The sequence below is a fragment of the Periplaneta americana genome, chromosome 16 (genome assembly GCF_040183065.1).
Source record: "Periplaneta americana isolate PAMFEO1 chromosome 16, P.americana_PAMFEO1_priV1, whole genome shotgun sequence".
NCBI classification, from domain to species: domain Eukaryota; kingdom Metazoa; phylum Arthropoda; class Insecta; order Blattodea; family Blattidae; genus Periplaneta; species Periplaneta americana.
Window position 1 is genome coordinate 28765014 of NC_091132.1, and position 21246 is coordinate 28786259.

At 35.0% G+C, this 21246-nt stretch overlaps 1 long non-coding RNA gene and 1 other non-coding gene across 2 annotated transcripts in view; both read left to right on the plus strand.

The window, feature by feature from the left end:
* The first annotated feature begins 2038 nt into the window (after window positions 1–2038).
* LOC138692276 (uncharacterized) overlaps window positions 2039–21246 on the plus strand; it is a 612905-nt gene continuing 593697 nt past the window's right edge. Inside the window, exon 1 of the long non-coding RNA XR_011330040.1 lies at window positions 2039–2693. This is a non-coding gene — a long non-coding RNA (uncharacterized lncRNA). The remainder of the gene's footprint in view (window positions 2694–21246) is intronic.
* Window positions 19371–19442, plus strand: TRNAD-GUC (transfer RNA aspartic acid (anticodon GUC)). The gene has a single exon. It is a non-coding gene; the product is annotated as a tRNA-Asp (tRNA).

Consider the following 21246-nt stretch of genomic DNA (forward strand, 5'->3'; position numbering starts at 1 on the left):
AACACAAAGAGCACAAGGAGAAGGCAAGGGGAATAATGCGATCAAAGTGAAGGCTTGTAACGAAAGGAGATTAATGGGACACAAGAAGAATAGGGGGAAGACAAGGGATTGATGGGAAAATAAGGAGAAAAGGGGTTAATGAGAAGAAAGTTAACACAGGAATAACGACGGAAATACAGGAATAATGCGGGAAATACAAGGAGAACAAAGAGGGGAAGTTGCAATTTTGTGTCGATAAATCTATCCCCCCTACCTTAGTTAGAGAGGAGAAAGTAGTAGCTATTCCTCGAAAAAATGAAAAATAAATGCTTTCTTTGAAGTTGAGTAATTCCCAACAAATGTGTACTTTGGTATATAGTTTCTGTAATTTATGTGATATTGTCTTGAATAATAATAATAATAATAATAATAATAATAATAATAATAATAATAATAATAATAATAATAATAATAATAATAGTGGGTACTATATCCGCGAAACCCACACCTGTGGAGTAACGGTTAGCGCGTCTGGCCGCGAAACCAGGTGACCCGGGTTCGAATCCCGGTCGGGGCAAGTTACCTGATTGAGGTTTTTTCCGGGGTTTTCCCTCAACCCAATACTAGCAAATGCTGGGTAACTTTCGGTGCTGGACCCCGGACTCATTTCACCGGCATTATCACCTTCATTTCATTCAGACGCTAAATAACCTAGATGTTGATACAGCGTCGTAAAATAACCCAATAAAATAAAATAAAGACAACGGAAATACGGGAATAATGCGGGGAATACAAGGAGAACGAAGGAGGGGGGTTACAATTTTGTGTCGATAAATTCTATCCCCTCCACCTTATTTAGAGAGGAGAAAGTAGTAGTTATTTCTAGAAAAAATGAAACAAAGAAAAATGAAAAATAAAATAAATAAATGCGTTCTTTGAAGTTGAGTAATTCACAACAAATATGTACTTTGGTATATAGTTTCAGTAATTTATGTGATATTGTCTTGAATAATAATAATAATAATAATAATAATAATAATAATAATAATAATAATAATAATAATAATAATAATAATAACAGTGGAAATATAAAAATTGGAAATTTATCTTTTGAAGAGGTAGAGAAGTTCAAATATCTTGGAGCAACAGTAACAAATATAAATGATAGTCGGGAGGAAATTAAACACAGAATAAATATGGGAAATGCCTGTTATTATTCGGTTGAGAAGCTTTCATCATCCAGTCTGCTGTCAAAAAATCTGAAAGTTAGAATTTATAAAACAGTTATATTACCGGTTGTTCTTTATGGTTGTGAAACTTGGACTCTCACTTTGAGAGAGGAATATAGGCTAAGGGTGTTTGGGAATAAGATGCTTAGGAAAATATTTGGGGCTAAGAGGGATGAAGTTACGGGAGAATGGAGAAAGTTACACAACACAGAACTGCACGCATTGTATTCTTCACCTGACATAATTAGGAACATTAAATCCAGACGTTTGAGATTGGCAGGGCATGTAGCACGTATGGGCGAATCCAGAAATGCATATAGAGTGTTAGTTGGGAGGCCGGAGGGAAAAAGACCTTTAGGGAGGCCGAGACGTAGATGGGAAGATAATATTAAAATGGATTTGAGGGAGGTGGGATATGATGATAGAAACTGGATTAATCTTGCTCAGGATAGGGACCAATGGCGGGCTTATGTGAGGGCGGCAATGAACCCCGGGTTCCTTAAAAGCCAGTAAATAAAAATAATAATAATAATAATAATAATAATAATAATAATAATAATAATAATAATAGTGAGTACTACATCCGCGAAAGTGTGTTAGCGGACATGCCGTCGGTTCTGTCTGGGAATCCGAACCACGTGAAATCAATGTGTCGCGGAATACCTGCCACAAATATTCATACACCGCTCGCCGCCGCGTTCCATACAAGCATTACGAAGGGGGAGGGGGTCATCACCCGCTTTTTCCATCGCCCTGACGAAGTGCAAGATAAACAACGGACGGACGCTCGTTCGTTCGCGAGTCCAAAGCAGTCGATTCTAGACCAGCAGCAGCAGAAAGAGATGAGACGAATCCGTCATCAACATTCTACAGGGTCCACTATAGAACAACTACTACTTGTCTATCGCTCGACTGGTCGGTCCAGTTGCAGGAATATCGAAGAGCGGGAGCGAGGGGTGGGGGGACCCGGCGCGCGCGCGCAGCTACGAACAGGTAGGCAGACGGACCAACGACCGCTGCCGACGACGTCGGCGTCGGAGACGAAGTAGCGCGGGGACCGATCCTGGCGAGCTGGAGCCCCAGTCAGTCGAGATTTTGCTGCTGCGAGTGAGTTGTATGCAGAGCTGTTACGGGCGCAGCGGAGCCCGCAGTGTGTGTGCCCAGTCTGTACAGTGTTGACGTTGCAGCGTGTGAGTCATTGAGAGAGCGGGTGGTTGGGAAATGTGAACCCTATACACACGATCGATACAAATTTATATCGCTGCGCTTCGTAGCGCCAAATCCGCCAGCATTTTGTCGTGCTAGTTTGTGTTATTGTTTTTTTTTTTCTGAGGTTGTTGTTACACAGTGACATTTCGTACTCCCGCATGGAATACACTACCAGGAGACGTGAGCCGTAGTTATCAAGTGGTGTTTGGTGATTTAGTGCTACTAGTTTAACCTTTTTCTGGACTGGAACTTCATGCCTTCGTCGCAACAACTACGGTAAGCACAATCAATAGTCATCTCCCTCGATATATAACACGAATGCCATCCACGGCGGCATTTCGAGCCTCGTGTGTCTGCCGCGGATAGTGTCTTTCTCACCCCTATCACAAAGACCTGAATGGACTGGCCTTTCACGTACTGATATTCCCCTCTAACTTATAGTAAATTATATTGGCTGTGGGCATGTCCGAAGGGTAGGTTTCGCCTGTGTGAATCATACGTCTCACCCTATTAATTTATTCCTGCCGAACCTTGCCTTCGTCCTTGCATTGTAGAGCGGTAGTAGGGCTCTTATATAATTGATTTGCATTGCGCATGCGCCTCATTATTTCCATATTACAAACATGTCATCAGAATTACAGAATTTATAGCAGCAAGCTTTGTTATGCACACGAAATAGAGCGAAGGGAGGAAAGTATTAAATACTCTGCAGTGTACCGTAATTGAATACCGAGGAAAACTTGTGTTTTGCATTCACGTACCAGTAGCAGTGTTTCCATTAACCTGAAATTTGCATTAAGTTTCATTGTCTACGTTGTAGTAACACGTAGTGCTGTACTGAAACGCTATTTGCGTTACGTTATGCCTACCAAAAAGCGAATGTTTAATAATGGAAATGAGTTGCCATTGGCAACAGTTGAGATATTAAATAATAACAAAACACGAACGTGCAGGTTTCTATAAGATATGAGCATTTTATTGCTTCGGAGGTGTACCCGGCACCCGAGGGCACTTTCCAACCGAATTTTTAATATTCAAGGAACGTCAGGTGGCATTCTTTACGAAAATAGAACTTCTAACGGCTTTGATTCATACAATTAAACTGTGGTTTACTTTGTTACATCGCATTGCAGCTAAGTGAATGAAGAACCAGTGAAATAACAGTGTGATTATTGAATGAAACTGTATTCAGTTCTTTGTAAACAAAGCAAAATATATATCTTGTTTGAAGTGTCCGAAGAGAACTAGCGGCTGTATTATCTAACAGAAATTATCGAAAGTTCAGTGATGTGTGACTAGGATTGGCGCGAAATACAAGTTGTAGGTTCGAAACCCGCGTGGTGCATGGGTATCCAGCCGTTGTTTCATATGTTTTGCTTTGTCTTGCTTGATTCTTTATCAAGATGTACCTTCGCGTGTCTGATTGCTATAGGTTTCCACAGTGCAAAAAGTGACACCTTCAAAATTCTGTGAAGATCTTTTTTAACACCGTGTCGCATGTAGGCACACAAATTTTCGTACCTAGGTGTGAAGGTAAACTAGGGAACCTGCGTATCTCTTGGTTTCCTTTAGCAACCGTTCCTATTCACTTAGGAATTCATAATAAATTATTACACCTTTCTACTGATTACTGTTAATGCTAAAGGTGCAAGGATATTAAATTAAATTTTAATTTTAGTGACACTTTGTGAAAAGCCGAATTTCTTAAGATTTATACTTATTTCTCTTTATTTGTAATTGTCTTAAATAGTACAATTACCTGTTTTTATACTTTTTAAATTTATCGTATGATATTCATTTTATAAAAAGAACTGGATTTAAATTTAAAATTAAGAATCATAATTATCATAACATTGCAGTATTGTAAAAGTTAAGGAATTCCATTACATTTTACGTTATGAAAGTCATCATTCATTAATCTCTCTCTGGAAAATCGTGACAATATCGTATAGCTTACATTTTTTGTAACTTATTTCATTTCGAAATGCTGAAAACGTAGGCTATATGTTGAATATGTTTATTTATTTTTGTCATTATACGAAATACGAGAAGAGTTGTGTGTAGTCAATAAATTCATTTATAGCATATCTGACAACACATGACTGTTGACACGATATCAATGTATCTGTCAGTCTGTTTCAATTTTCCAGGAATTACAATTAGAAACAACTTAAACCGGTTGCATAAAAATCGCTAACTGAAGCTCACATATGATCGAATATCAGAAAATTAACTGTATGGGTTATGGTTAATCTGTTGCATAACATTGGTCTACAATTGTGAACTTAGTGCTGATCTAAAATCACAGATAACAGCGTGTTTATATCGAATGATTTTCAGTACATTGTACGAAATTCGTCTCCTTGGTAACACACTTAACCAAGAAAATAATTACGGAAGAATGCTAGATGATGAAGTGAATTCGTGCAGAAAATTAAGAAAATGGATAGAGACAGAGAAATGCTGTCTGAAATTGCACTCAAACACAAAATAATCATTTATATATACTAAAGAAATAGATTTTGTTACCGCGAAATAAAAGATGGAGTAACTTGGGGAACAAATTGCTGTATACTGTAACACCACAGTCTAGTCTAGTATATATAGTCACGAAGCTTGAGTTGTGAGGGTGCTAGGAACAATAGACTGTGCCGGTACTATTTCGCATTGTCTGTAATGAGGTGATATTAGCGATCCTAGTGGTTAGCAGCTATCTATGGATGCATATTTACTACGTATTGAGCTTCGTGACTGTATATACTATACTGTGTTAATACCACGAATGTAATTCCAAAAGATTGAAAAAGTCTGCAGTTGTGATATGGAAACGAAAAGAAACGTGATGTCTGGAAACAACATAACCTACAACTCAGCATTTATGTAACAATGTATTGTATATGGTTATGCGTATAGTTATACGTAAGCTATTAAAACGGGAGTTTCTCTGCATATCATTAAAATAAACTTCACTCACCATTTTACTTACAGGAACAATATTTGCAATCTTTATTTTGAAAAAGACTTATACTATTTTTTTTTAATTCAGCTAACATTAACTGAGAGAAATCGTCAGGTTTTTTATTTTGGATGAAGAGATATCTTGGATTAGCGTTTATACAACCAAAGATCTAAGTTCAGATTAAATGAATATATATGTGTAAGTTCATTCCTTGATCTTATTTTAATTGTTATTCATTTAACTTTCTTTGAGTGCATTTTGCTCCCACGTATCATCCACGTAAAAAATTAACAAATTATTCACTTAATATGTTGGGGTTAAATAACACTTTAATCCGTTATTGTCGTCCTACACGAAATTATATTCGCTTGACATTCCAAGTAATTCTTACGAAAGAATTGCGTGTTGCTAAAATCCTTGTTAGAAAAATGATTTTCTGTCGAGATATGTTCAAATCCATACAGTAACTTACATAGTTCATTAAGCATATACCAGTGTAAAATGAGTTATTTGCTTTTCATTTCAATAAAAGTGTATTACAAATAGCCTATGTTATTTATAAAATATACCCAGGCAAAATGTTTAGCCATCATATCTGTGCAATTATTCCATACAGATTTTGATGCGAAATTTATGAATTCTGAAATGAGACAATCATTAAACTTAGTATGAAATGCTTGTATTATGAGTCTTTAATGAGGGGTAAAAAATAGTGGCGCATATTTTGGGCATTTTAACGGTGAAAGTAACAAGTTATTTATTAGTATCAGATCAGTCAAAAATAATTTTATACAGATATATAAAAGTCGAAGTACCGGTAATCGAGAGTTGTTGTGTTTAATAATAATAATAATAATAATAATAATAATAATAATAATAATAATAATAATAATAATAGAGTATGCACCGAAACAAACAGTTCTGAAATTATCGCTCATCTGCTGTCTACGTTTCCCTAGCAACAAAATATTTATTTATTGTATGCAATAGTGTGACATATTGTGAATTACCGTAAGTGTTGTGTTGATTTCTGCCATTAGGCCTATGGTTCTCACAATAGAAGAGAAGGTGTTTATTGTCGAGCATTATTTCCGATCATACGGAGTGCTGAAATATTACAAACATACGCTGAGAATCAAGACAAGTCATTATAACATGCAAGGCGACATAAAAATGATCCCGTACGACGGAACTTCTCGACAATAGCTAACATTGTGTTACTTGGTGCCGCATTGTTAAATCGCTCCTGGTGCTGCTCTTTAACGTGGTGCAAGCTCGGCCCATTCTGACTCCCCACTCCTTATGACCGGAAATAATGCTGGACAGTAAACACCTCCTCTGTTGTAAGAACCATTTTAACAAATATTCACTATTTATTATGTAACAACAATACAACAATGAGTTCAGATAAACAAACTTCACTATAAATACGATACGTACATGCGCAGTTGTAGTAAAGTTTGGTTAGTGATAGTATTTTGTTTACTTTCATGGCCTTCTCAACATGATTTTACGTACTTATTTGTCTCAAGTTTGAAGTCCACAATAGTAATGTGCGTTACAAGAGCGGTATGTTCGAGGAAAAGTTTGAAAAAGCGAAACATAGTTGAGCTTTTTTAATTTCCTAGAATTGAAAGAAAACATACCGCTCGTGTATCGTATATTAATTTGTGCGAAGATCGTTTATTACATACCTGAAAGAGGAATTTCTAATTAGTTGCAATGAAATCTCCATGTTGGTTTCTGTTCAATGACGGCAAATTTGCAAAACAAAAATATCTATCTTCAACATTGTTGCTTTAAAATGTTTTCTGTGTTTACTATACTCCAGCAGGCCGTGATATACGTCTGTATTTTTTTTCCCCCAGTCTATGGAATCTTGTTGATTTTTTCACGTCTTCCTTAATGTTACTTGCATCACGAATGCAGTAACTTTAGTGGAGTTGTAGAGTTTACTTAATTTTTGCAAATATTTAAAAACAGTAATTAACAGTGCAATTTAGGTGAAATTGCAGTGGTAAGTTTCCAATTTATAATTATTACTATATTGAACATCTCTAAAAATAATATGTTAAAAGCCTAAATCAGTAAAATCATTATGTCGCTTAAGCGGTAAGAAGAGGGAAATTGTTATGTGTGTTAGATTGGGAATACTGAATGTGGAATTTTAGACTTTCCGCGGATTGGTTTTGTGCGGAAACCAAGCAAATGCGCACGATCTCGCACAAAATAATTTTAATAAATCGTCTAGTTTAAAGACATGAAACGGGTGAATGGGTAAAATGTTTAAATATTCATATTTAAAATTTAATGTAGTTTCGGAATATGTATCTTCATATAGGGAGCCATTAATAAATGAAGTTTACTGTCACATTCTGTATGCCTGAATAACTGTATTCTTTCGAAACACTGGTATCATATTGTATGGTTTATCTCCAACAGCTTTTATATAAAACTCCTTTTTGTAAAATTAAAATTTAAGAAGTTATTAGCAATATTCCATACTTGTTGTTCACCCTGTATACTGTTTTATCAAATATAGGGGGTGTATAAAGCCATATACAGTAATCGAAAGAATACAATATCAAGAATAATATTCTAACCAGTATATCGGTAAAGTAAGTTATAGAATATTTTATTAATGAAAAGCTTACAAATAAATGAATGCGTAACGTTGGTATACAATTCAATCACATGGATTGAAGCAACAGTGCATTTATTGTCCTCACTGTGGTACGATTGAAATGATGATGACGATGATGATGATGATGATGATGATGATGATGATGATGATATGGTAACAGATTGGTGTGCCTCTTTCTCTTCAATATTAATTTTCGTTACGATAGCGTGTGTTGAAGCCTATGGTGTAAAAAATTAGAATAGTTGATTACAAATCTACGTATATTCATTGGCGTGTGTGTTAAGAGCGAAGTGTTGCGTTCGCTATACCGTATGTAGAAAGATCAGAATTCAGTATCTTGCTATGACCATACTAGTCTGCGCCTACTGACAATTAAACTTACCGGTTCTGTAGCGTTTGAATCCTGTTCGTTTGTGTAAAAAATGTGACAGATTACGTACCCATCTGAAGGACAAAGAAACATTGGACTCTTTGGGGAAAGATAGAGTGATATGCTTTGAAGTAGGAAGCAGTGTTCATGACGATACACTCTGAAGGTTATGGTTACCAAAATATTTATTTATTTATTTATTTATTCTGGTGTATTTAAGGCCATTAGGCCTTCTCTTCCACAACACCAGGAATACAAATACAATAATAGAAATAAACAGAAAAAAAATACACTATATACAAAGTAAAGCTACACAAGAAATAAAGAGAGAGAGAGAGAAAATACTATAAACAAAGTAAAGCCACACAAAAATATACACGGTTGCAGTCACACAAACTTTAAATTATTAATTAATTGTATCCTAACTAATTAACTAACATAAACAAGAAACTTGCAACTTTAATCTGGATTAAAAAAAGAAAAAGAAAAAAAAAAAACAGAAATCAATACTTCTAGCAATACCTATAAACATTAACTAAGACAAAATTTCCCAATTTAATTTTGAATTGTGATAAAGTCCGGCAGTTCCTGACGTCATTAGGTAACGAATTCCAGAGGCGAGGTATTTCTACAGTATAGGACAGCCGTGGCGAAAATGTAATTGTGCGCCGAGCCACTGTGTAACCTGCATCGTGCATAGCACCTATGAAGGGAGGCGGACAGTCGAAGAGGAAGTGAAGCAACTGTCTGACTTATTAACGGATTTTCATTTTCCTTGCGTCAAGCACTTAAACATAATTTTATACAGTATAAGGCTACAAACTAATTTTTAGTACGTGTAACGAAGAAAAAAAATTAACAATAAAACATAGGACCTATTATCACAACCTAAAATTAACTGTCTTCAGAATGTCTCTGCGATAGAGTTTCAAAATCAGGAATTATGTCACTTACTGCCAGTCGTAGTTGATCACGAAGGTATTTGTCTATCATTCGTAATCTAAATTTGGTTTTTACTATTTTCACTGTTGAAAATAATTTTTCACAAACGTAAGTTGTAGCGAACATGGCTTCAACAGAGCAAGCGAAAGAACGAAGCTTCGGATATTTATTTTTTGGCAGATTTGAAAAGTTCAACATTTGTCAAGTCCTTACATCTAGCTTTCATTTAACATCACATTGTAAATCTGTGAGTTTAAATTAAAGAGCTAACGACATTATTCGTACATCTACTGAAAAAGGATCGACGTACAGAGATGATGATGATGATGATGATGATGTAGTATAATGCCGTTTTATACAACCGTTTTCCTCGTAATACTTGTGAACAAATCATACATTTGATATTCTCACCATATTGGCAGAAAAAAATGCGACCTCCCATCCTATTTGAAACTTTCGTTTTTGTAGAGGGACATGGTTTCGAGAGAGACATTGTGACGATACGCCACTCGCAGGGTCAGAGACAAATACAAATGGAACGGAGTTTGACTGCAGTGAGTGAGAGGGTGTGGGTTGGGGGAAGTAGGAAGCAACAGAAATGCATAGCTATCATTGCGAGCCACAATGTGCTCGTGAGTCACATTTTCGCCACGTCTGGTATAGGAAGATGAGTATAAAGACGTTCTATGATGAGGGATAGAAAGAAATGCTTGATGTCGGTTTCGAAGAGTTGTAAGAAATTTAAAGCGCGATAACGGATAATTCGGAGTAGAAGTATGCATGATTCTAAACAGAAGAGACAGTGAATGTATTGTTCTTCGTTCCCTCAGACGCACCCATGAAAGTAACAGGAGGGAAGGTGTTATATGGTCAAATTTACGAGTATTGCAGATGAATCGTATGCACACATTATGAACACGTTGTAGTCTCTCAGCTAAGAGTGAACTTACATTAGTTAGCAAGGAATCGCAGTAATCAAAATGGGGCATTACAAGCGTCTGAATAAGATTCTTTTTAATAATAATAATAATAATAATAATAATAATAATAATAATAATTACTTTATTTAACCTGGCAGAGTTAAGGCCTTAAGGCCTTCTCTTACACTCAACCAGGATTAAAACTTGCTTACACAGTTGATCATAAAACTTGATCAGAATTAAGTAATTACATACTGATTACATAATGAGATCAAAAGAGATAGTTACATAAAATTTACCTCATAAAATAAAAATAAAACATAGTGAAATACATATTAATTTGTTAGAATCAAATGCGAATCACCTAAAAACAGAAGCCGATAATTCAATAAAAAAAAGAAAACTGTACACAGTAAAAATAAAAATAAACACATTAGTATGCATATTAATATTAGATTACAATTAAGTAGAACTTACATAATTAAATCAGAAACCGACAATTGGATAAAATGTACACAACAAATAGATTAATAATAAAAAACAACAACACAGTGGGATACATATTGGCGTTAAGTGATAAATGAACACGATTTAGATAATAAAAATAAGAAAAAAATAATAATAAATACAGTGTAACACATTTGCAACACTTTAGGTCTGGCAACTCATCATAAGATACTTTTCTAATTTACATTTAAAGGAAATTAAAGTTCGGCAGCCCTTGACTTCAGGCGGCAGAGAATTCCAGTGACGAGAAGTAGCAACAGTGAAAGATGAAGAATAAAGAGATGATGTGTGCAGTGGTATTTCTAGCGTGTTGTCATATTGTGACCGAGTATTTAAGTTATGATACCGAGAAGGACTGTGGAATCGGACAGACAAGTAAGAGGGAGTAGAGGTGTGCAAAATTCAGTATAAGAGAGAAAGGGAATTTAACTTTCTCCTCTCATTTAACCTGAGCCACAATAATTTATCGAAAGAAGGCGAAATGTGACCGTAGTAGCGGACATTACAAATGAAACGAACACACGCATTCTGAACACGTTGCAGTTTCTGCGATAAATCCACCCTGAGATCACTGAATAAAGCGTCACAATAATCGAAATGAGGCTAGACTAAGTGGTAGAAATTCTTTCATATGGAACAAAGAGTGAAGTTGAGAAAATATTTTTTTGCAAATTTAGATCGCTATCCATAAAAATGCCAAGATTTTAAACTGTTTCACTGTATTTAACAATAATCCCATTCAATATTATTTGTGGTATAGTACTACTATCAAGAGTGCTTCGTATGGCTACTTATGAAGAATAAATTGGATTTAGAAAACAGCATAGCTACCGGTACTGTTAGTTTCATATTGCAATAAACCGTAGTGTGAATCTAACATTTCAGAAACTGAAACGTAAAAAGCTACCACATAATTCCATAGTTCTGAACAAAAACGTTTGTCTTTTTTTCTCCCCTCCATTCGTACATTAGATACCGTTACTATATCCAATCCTTTTTGTTATTTTGATACCGCAATGTGAAAAAGTAAATATCCCCAGTCTTTTAATTAGAGAGAAGATTCGGAAAACAATAGCTTTCATGCGGTTTCAACTGGCATTTAGAAAAAGGAGTATAAAAACGGCCCTTTTAAAAATATAAAACTGCTCTCATTGTTCAGCAAAAGAGTTAGTCAAGTATTTATATTTAGCCCGTCATGAGGGCTTCTCTGTACTTAGTTTATGCGTTGCACTTGATGTCCAGTGCAGGCCAGACCGCAGACAAAAGGAATGGAATTAGCGTATTCAATTTATCTCTTTCAGAGCTCATATTCACTTCACGATTGCAAAAAAGCATTGACACGTAGTGTCTCCGAAGTTTTTAGTACTCGGTATCAAAATTTTTTCTAACTAGATACTTCCAAATGTACAGTGACATCATTTTATTTTCACTTCAATTTTTATTGTACCTGAGTTTTTGAATGTACTTCACTCCCACCCGAAGCCACCGGCGTGGCTCAGTCGGTTAAGGCGCTTGCCTGCCGGTCTGAAGTTGCGTTCGGGCGCGGGTTCGATCCCCGCTCGGGCTGATTAACTGGTTGGGTTTTTTCCGAGGTTTTCCCCAAACCTAATGTGAATGCAAGGTGATCTATGGCGAATCCTCGGCCTCATCTCGCCAAATATCATCTCGCTATCACCAATCTCATCGACGCTAAATAACCTAGTAGTTGATACAGCGTCGTTAAATAAGCAACTAAAAAAAATTCACTCCCACCCCCTCTACTAGTAAACTTCCAACCGTCCTCCACACAGAACCAAGGCCGCGTATGCGGTCATAGTAAGCAGTACTGAGTTAGTGAGTGTAGTACGTTCCAGAAATATATTCGCGTTTTCCAGTGACGAAAGAGCTTTCAATATTGAATCATATTTTCGCACAGGTACTGTCATCCGTTGTTTACGTCGCATCCCGGTTTCCCCCACCCGCTTCTGCTCGCTTCTCTGTAAAGGCTAGTGGCTAGGCTCTCTTAGCTCTTTTCTAGAAACATTAATTTCTGTTACGAATTGGACGTTTACGTAATATTATACGACTGTTTAAAATAACTTAAATAAAAGGGCCTCGTTAAGTAATTAACTGTCACGTGATTTTCCCTCTTTCTACGACCCTGCTATATAACCACTTGGATGGACAGTAGATAGTATGTCTGAGTAATTTTATCTTTTCGGATCGGGCAGAAGTGAAGATTGAATTTACAGTACGTAAGGTACTCTTTTATAGAGAGGTACAGAATTATTTCAACATGAGTTACTAGTACGAAGGACGAAACTGCTAATTGGAATTAGGTACAATAGTCTATAATGCGATAAATTGCACAAAAGAACTGACGCTTGTATCGAAATGAACGGCCACCATTTTCAAAAATGTGTTTACATATCCATATTATGATTATTTTTCAATTTAACTTCATTCTCTATATTGTACACTAATGTGCTGTAGACAGTATAATATACACTGCATAATGAATACGTCCGAATGTATAGCTCAATTCGTGAGTAAAAACACTAAGTGTTAATACAGTACTGTATTTTTATTAAACAGAAACCTAATGAAAATTATCAAACTCAAAATCGCGATATTTTCTAGTTTACGTAAATGGATGAACTACTTTTCTTCCCTCCTAAACCTAGTTAAGTGATCTGTTTGTATTTTACGCCAGTATCAACAAACTCCAGCCGTGGAAGGAGTCGCAAACTGTGTTTACGGTTCTGAACCTTTAATCCAAAGGTATAGCCAGGTTAATATTAAAAATGTTAGTAAAAATAAAATTATGTCCCTATATATCATCGTCATTGGAAATGGTTTATATTGCCTTTGAGAACAAAATAATTTGAATTATGGTTTCGAAGCATAAAAAACTGCGAATCTGGTGCAGAATAAAATTTATTTTATCCACTTTTGTTGTGAAAGTAAGACATTATTTGATACTTTTTGAGTTAAAAAGTATCATTGTATTTTCTTATAAAGTAAAACACAAGTTGCTATAGGGTGACAACAGACTCCTGCTGGTCAGACTGGAGCGGACATTGTTATTTGTCATGAAACTCTTGAAGAATTAGGCTGTACTCCTGTGAGGTACGGTTTACTCTAGATCAGCGTTTCTCAAACTCTTTGAAGTGGGGACCACTTTTTTAAGTCAGAACAGTTCCGCGGGCCGCCTTACTCTTGTTCCCTCCGAAAGTAAATTTATAATTTTTGTAGCATATTTTAATACCAGCGTACTTATTTTTAAATTAGAATTAATTAGAATTAATTTAATTCAATTAATTTTATATTAGTATTAGCTAATTACGTTGACGTTAATCTAAGAAAATTCACTTTCGTTTTTTTTTAATATTTCAAGGCTATTAGAGTTTGGACAATCTTTAACTTATTATCTAAAAAAAAAAAATTAATAAATGTTGGTAATCACATTAATGAGATGAATGAGTCTGTCGATTCGTACACAGTTGTTGTAGGCCTATATTTGAATGACTAGATATTTCTTTAATGGCACTAGAATCACTGATATTGATATCTTCACACAGAGCTTTTGAACTATTAGCAGAGCCTAAATGAAGCGTGTCATCATGTTCCTTTCTTTTCAAAGATCCGGACGACGTTTTTCAGTATGTAATGGGCACTATTTAACAGAGACATAGACAACTACTAGCGTCTACCACATAAGAAAGATTTAAAGTCATAAATACATGAAAAGGTTCGGTACTTTGGTCCTCTGTAATTAATTCGGGTAGTCCCTGGCTGGGTTACAGGTGCAGCACCAGAAGTGCAGGGAAAAGATGGCGAGAAATACCACGTTCATAGTGCTTTGAATCCCTCTTTTGTTGCTGAGAGTATAGTGGGAAGTCTATAGACGGGTAGGGTAACAAATTTCATAAAATGTCAGTACTGGGAGAAAAAGTGAAAGCGATTGCCATGTGTAATTTCCAATCTCTGAAATTTTCAGCTATAATGTAATACGCAATTCGTTTGAATTTTATTTTTTCTGCTGTCTTTTTTGAAGGACCACAAGGGCAGACCTCGAGGACCACAGGAGGTCCGCGGACCATAGTTTGAGAAACGCTGCTCTAGATAATGTAATATAGCATTGCTATAATCGTGCTACTTTATCGTAGGCCTATTTCTGGTAAATCTTAAACTGTAACTGTAAAATGGCCTACCTCTCTGTCACGCCTTTCGTTATCATTTTGTGGCTGTAGAAGTATGATATCATGCGCTAAGCACGAACGTAACCGCTATGTTTAGTCTGTTGTCACAATATAACAAACGTTGGTGTGGTATCCTGAACTATGTAAAAGAAGCCAAGTTTTAAGTCTTATCACAAATTTATTTTCTTCCAATTGAAGACATTATTATAAAAACTACCCTAGTCATTTTAATGAAATTGAGTTAAGGACACATTTGCTACTATTTCAAATGATTTTAGACTCCAAAAATGACACATGCCAGGTGCAATAGCCACAAGGATAAACACCAGTTGTACGGAAACAGCTGACGTGTGTTGTTCTATTTATCTTTATTGTTCTCCTGAAAAATAGCAACTTTGACAAGGGTTGTTTTTGTAATAATGTCTTCAATTTTTACCAAATTTACAACACGTAGTCTTAGATAAATTATATGATTAGTTGAAAAAGTAGCTTTATTATACTCATGGTTATACTTCCTACGGCCGTTATTGCGTTATATTAATGTATGTATGTATTTATTCACCCGGTGGCAGTGGTAACTAATTACACTCAATAAAGACAATAATAAACACAATTAATAACAATACTAATAATTAATACTAACAATAATTAATAATAATAATAACAACAACAGGGAACATCCTAAATTACATGAAGCACGATCGGTTAAAATAACATTTAAAGTAAATCTAATTTGTACCTTAAACCTATGTTCGAACTAAAACCCACGAGTATGATATGTTCATATCTGCACAAGTACCTTTCAACACTACACTCATTTCGCTGTCAAGTCACTCACTGCACTGGAACTACGACACATTTCACTGATTCTATCCTGATTTCACTAACACTTCAAAAACATTTCACTGTTCAAATACTTTGCACTGCCACTATTAACTATAAAGCTTCACTGACAGGAACACGTTTCACTTACTCAACACACTTCACTGACACAACACACTTCACTGACACAACATAATTCTCCACTGATAGAACACTTCAATAACAAAATATCAATTACACCCTTTAAATACTGTGTATAATTATCGTCTATTAGTAAAGTCCTTAAGCCTATTTTTAAATACATTTTTGGTTGTTGGTAAAGCCCTTTCCAGTGTCCGTCCTCTGTCTTCTTTCCCTCAATTTATATGAGTGGTCGTTCCTTGAAGAGTAATTTGGCGGCTTCAACCTATTTTTTATTTCTCTCCAGGCAGGCTCACCTCAATGATGATAATGATGGATGAATGATACTGTTTAGGCCTAATGCTGATATTGTTGATACCGTTACTGCTAATGATGGCTATGATGCTGTTTGTGATGCTGATAATGCTGTTTATGATACTATTACTGATGCTTATTTTTTTCGTTATATGATATATTTATATTTCTTGGTGTTATTTTAATGTTGATATAGGCCTAATTGTTTTAGAAAAGCGTAGAAATTAAGGGCTTAGCGTGATGTACAGAGAAAATGAAAAAAAAAAATGTGTAATTATTGGCTGCAGTTAACTGTGAAGAAATTGAGAAAACAACACAGGAATGAACAGTCACAATTTATTATAAATCAAATTCTACCGAAACTTTGTAATGGGATTAAAACAACATTGTGATATGTATTTGTGAACGAATAAAAATCACGAACTCATTAGACTCCATTTCCCTGTTGATACACACATTTAATAAAAACAAAAGCTTGCACTCATCGTACAATTCATACGACAGAACAGTCAGCAAAATCGTTTCAAATAAATAAATTAATATATTCATTGCCATCTGTTTCCAGAATTCATTTTTTCCCTTGTTAATTTCTCATTCTTGTAAGAAATGTGAATACCAGAGACACAAGTCGCAATAATCTATTATTATATAAAAAAAATGTGTAAAGAGCTGAGGGGGATCGCGACATGATTTACAAAATGAAATAAAAAATGCTTTATTAAATAACTTACACTTATTGTGTGTCCAGAAACATAAACAACAATTAACATAAAAATAAAAAAGTTTTAGTAGAATTACATTAAGAAAATTATTCTGATCAAATTTCTACACGTTTAAAGTACAAAACTAAAATTCATTCAATCATTTATTATCATAATATAGACCTGCTGTTGTCTTAAATTGACTGAGCATATTGGAAATTGAATCAATAACTTTCCCAAAACACGCTGTCACATGTTTCATATAAAATAATTTTTATCTCGAGAAGAAGCATTGTATTACACGTTTCTGTTTGAAATATCTCAAAGAATAACCCCGTGAAATTAATTACATTACATACCTTTCACCCCGTTTAATATTTTTGACAAATGAAAGCTTGTTATGTTAACGCATAAGAAATATGGTGGATAATAATATTGTATTCGTCGAATAAATTGGCTTATTGTATATCAAGTGGTCAGAGGCCGGAAATTCAAAGGAAAAGGAGGAATTAAAATGGAAGGATCAGTAATTAAAAGTATGATGTTTGCCGACGATCAAATTTGATTGGGCACAAACGAAGATAACTTGAAAAGAATGCCTTATTGACTTAAAAATGTTACCAAAGAATTTAAAATGACTATTACACTTTTACTACGTCACACTACTTTTGATCAATAAAACGGTACGAAAGGACGTCTTTCAACCAATCATGGCTGCTTATCTCACAATTTTATCGCGTCCCTAGCATTTGTTTAATTTTATCGCGTCCCTAGCATTTGTTTATTTTTATCACTACCCTAGCATTTGTTTCTTTGTTCGCCAACATTTCAAACTGCACTGGTCTGGACGTCAAAAAACAGAAAATTACAAACCACTCCAGTCGATGCACAGCACTTTCAAATATGACTCACATTGGCATTCAATAATAAGAATTAATAAAGATCACTGGTCATAACTATGCATCTTCCCTGAAACCCTATTTACAAATAAATGAAGAGCACCATTAGGAAATCCTGAATAAGTTGAGGAATACACCATGTACATCAACGAGTCCACTTCTTTTACGCACACGTCCAATATAACATCAACTGAACCACCAACCACTAAAACATTCAAATATGAAAATTGTACTTTAAATAACCGTTCCTTTTAAAATTATTCATGTTTATTTTTTATTTCATCATTCTTAATTAAAACTTTTCTTGTTTATTTCATCATCCCTACTTAAAACTTTTCTAACACTTGTTTATATTATTTTGGTTATGTTTTAGCTTCAGCTATATGATATTATGAATAGTCACGTATCAGAGATTGTTTAATACTAACATTTATTGAAAATCATCTGTCAAGTGACGTTGATTACTGGGATCCGGATAATTGAAGTGGAATGCAACTGTTTTAATAAAAATGCAACTGAATCAACAAAGCCTTCTTGACCAGTAACCGTCCACAGAGTTCAATGAAGATTCCATAGTTGGCACAACTGATAAGAAAACAGCTAATCATAACACACTACTGCCATCGACTAGCGTAATGTTTATAATGTTGAGATGGTACAAATTTGAAGACAGTTTTGTACTTTCGTAAGTCAATTAATATTTTATTGTATTGGAGTACTTCGTTACTTCTAATCTTTATATACTTTCTTCTAATCGTGTAATAGTCAATTAAATCCCACTCGAGTTTTGATTTTCTCTAGATAAATCAAAACCTCTAGTGAGATTACTGTTGAAAATACTTGGCAAAAAACAAAAAAGATGGTCTTTAAAGACACATACCAAGTATATCCCAATTAAGTCTGGGTAACGTGACTATATAGCAAGTATAACAGTTCAAATACTGTAGATGAGATGTAATGTCTCGTTTCAAAATGTTGACACGAATAATAAAATAAATAAATTTAACCACATAACAAGGACGTTACAACGTAGACTGTAACACAAAGCAAGGAAAGATTCTATAAAAAAGCAATGACAACCATTGCATATGGATAAGAAACATGCGCAATAACTGTAAGACATACATTCAGAATATAAGTAGCAGAAAATATGTTGAATAATTTGAATAATTTCGAGGGAAAAATTGTTCCGGAGCCGGGTATCGAACCCGGGACCTTTGGTTTAACGTACCAACGCTCTACCACTGAGCTACCCGGGAACTCTAACCGACACCGATCCAATTTTTCCCTCTATATCCACAGACCTCAAAGTGGGCTGACAACCGTCAAGCAACCAACTTCGAGTGCACACTAACTCCGTGTGACCTTAAAAAAAAAAAATTCAAATCAACTTTACAGGGAGTTATACCTCAAATCTTGATTTGCATAATACACGTCACTGTTCGTTAACAGAAAACCACAATTTAAGTCACACGGAGTTAGTGTGCACTCGAAGTTGGTTGCTTGACGGTTGTCAGCCCATTTTGAGGTCTGTGGATATAGAGGGAAAAATTGGATCGGTGTCGGTTAGAGTTCCCGGGTAGCTCAGTGGTAGAGCGTTGGTACGTCAAACCAAAGGTCCCGGGTTCGATACCCGGCTCCGGAACAATTTTTCCCTCGAAATTATTCAAATCAACTTTACAGGGAGTTATACCTGAAATCTTGATTTGTAGAAAATATGTTATTCCTCAGATCAACAGTTGGCTACACAAAAATTGACAAGAAAAAAATACCAATATCCGACAATTAAAATAAAAGAACTGAATGAAATAATAAACAAAAACAAGAAAACATTTGCAACAATATATAGACAAGATGACGAAAATCAGAATTCTTAAACTAGCCTTAAAATACTAACCTAAAGGTAGAAGAAACCTGGGTAGACCAAAGAAGAGATGGTCCAAATAATATGGAGCCGGAACGGATTAGGTATAAACACTCGTAGTCTAAACCGTGAAGAAGAAGAAGAAGAAGAAGAAGAAGAAGAAGAAGAAGAAGAGGGAGTAAAAATATATTAATAACTATATACTTTATTTCATAGGCTTATATGTTGTCAATTTATTATTTGAATGTACAGCAGTATTTCATATTGCGAACAGAATAGTATAAATGCGAAAAATACATTTGAAATCAATAAGCTGCAACAGAACAGGCTGGAGCAGGGTTAGACGAGCACGTGCGTGGATAATGCATATTTATATTGCGAGCGGATATTACGTTGGAAGGGCCGTCTGTTTTAAATCTTCGTCAGGTACACATAATCTTGGGGGTTTGTGAAATTCATGATACAGTACACTTTTTTACAATGTTCGGTACACGAGGCTATTCGAAAATGTTCTGTAAGTAGTGTCTCCACATTTGATTATCACGTTGTTTGTAAAATTGTAATTTATGCAATTAAAACAGTGGAAGTTTGTATGTAATATGACATTTAATGATTATGAAATTTATTAATTTCTTCATATGCTCTTTCAGTGATATTTTACTTTCACATTCTGTACAGTAACTACCTTGTTAACTGTAATCTTATTAATAAATACACAGCATTGGTTATCAGCTGATAAAATGAATCACAACCCTTGACCAACTCGTCTGTAATTCTTACAGCTGAGTCAGCATGTTATGAGTAGGGACCGTATTTTATCCCAAGGCGCACGGAGTTAGCTGTTCATAGATATACAGGTGTTAAAAAAAGTATCGAATATTTTAGGAGATGTTAGTATGCACCAAAACGAGAAAAAAATCTCTAATAAGCATGAGTCCTACAACACATACTTTCTGAGATCTGTTCATAGGAGGTGCTCAATGTGACGTCCATTTATGGCTATGCATTCCTCTGCCCTTCGGCGTAAGGCAGCCGTAGCGAAAATGTGATCGTGCGCCGAGCCACTGTGTAATCTGCAACGTGCATAGCACCTATGGAGGGAGGCGGACACCCGAAGGGGAAGTGAAGCAACTGTCTGACTTATTAACGGATTTTTCATTTTCCTTACGTGAAGCACTCAAATAGAATTTTATACGGTATGAGGTTACAAACTAATGTTTAGTACGTATAACGAAGAAAGAAATGAATAAGAAAACATAGGACACATTAACACAACCTAAAATTAATTGTCTTCAGAATGTCTCTGCGACAGAATTTCAAAATCAGGAATTATGTCACTTACTGCCAGTCGTAGTTGATCACGAATGCATTTTGTTTGTCACTCGTGATCGAAATTTGATTTTTACTATTTCCATTTTTGAAAATAATTTTTCACAAACGTAAGTTGTAATGAGCATGGCTTCAAAAGAGAAAGCGAAAGAACGAAGCTTCGGATATTAATAATAATAATAATAATAATAATAATAATAATAATAATAATAATAATAACAACAACAACATAATAACACTTAACCTTTTAATGTTT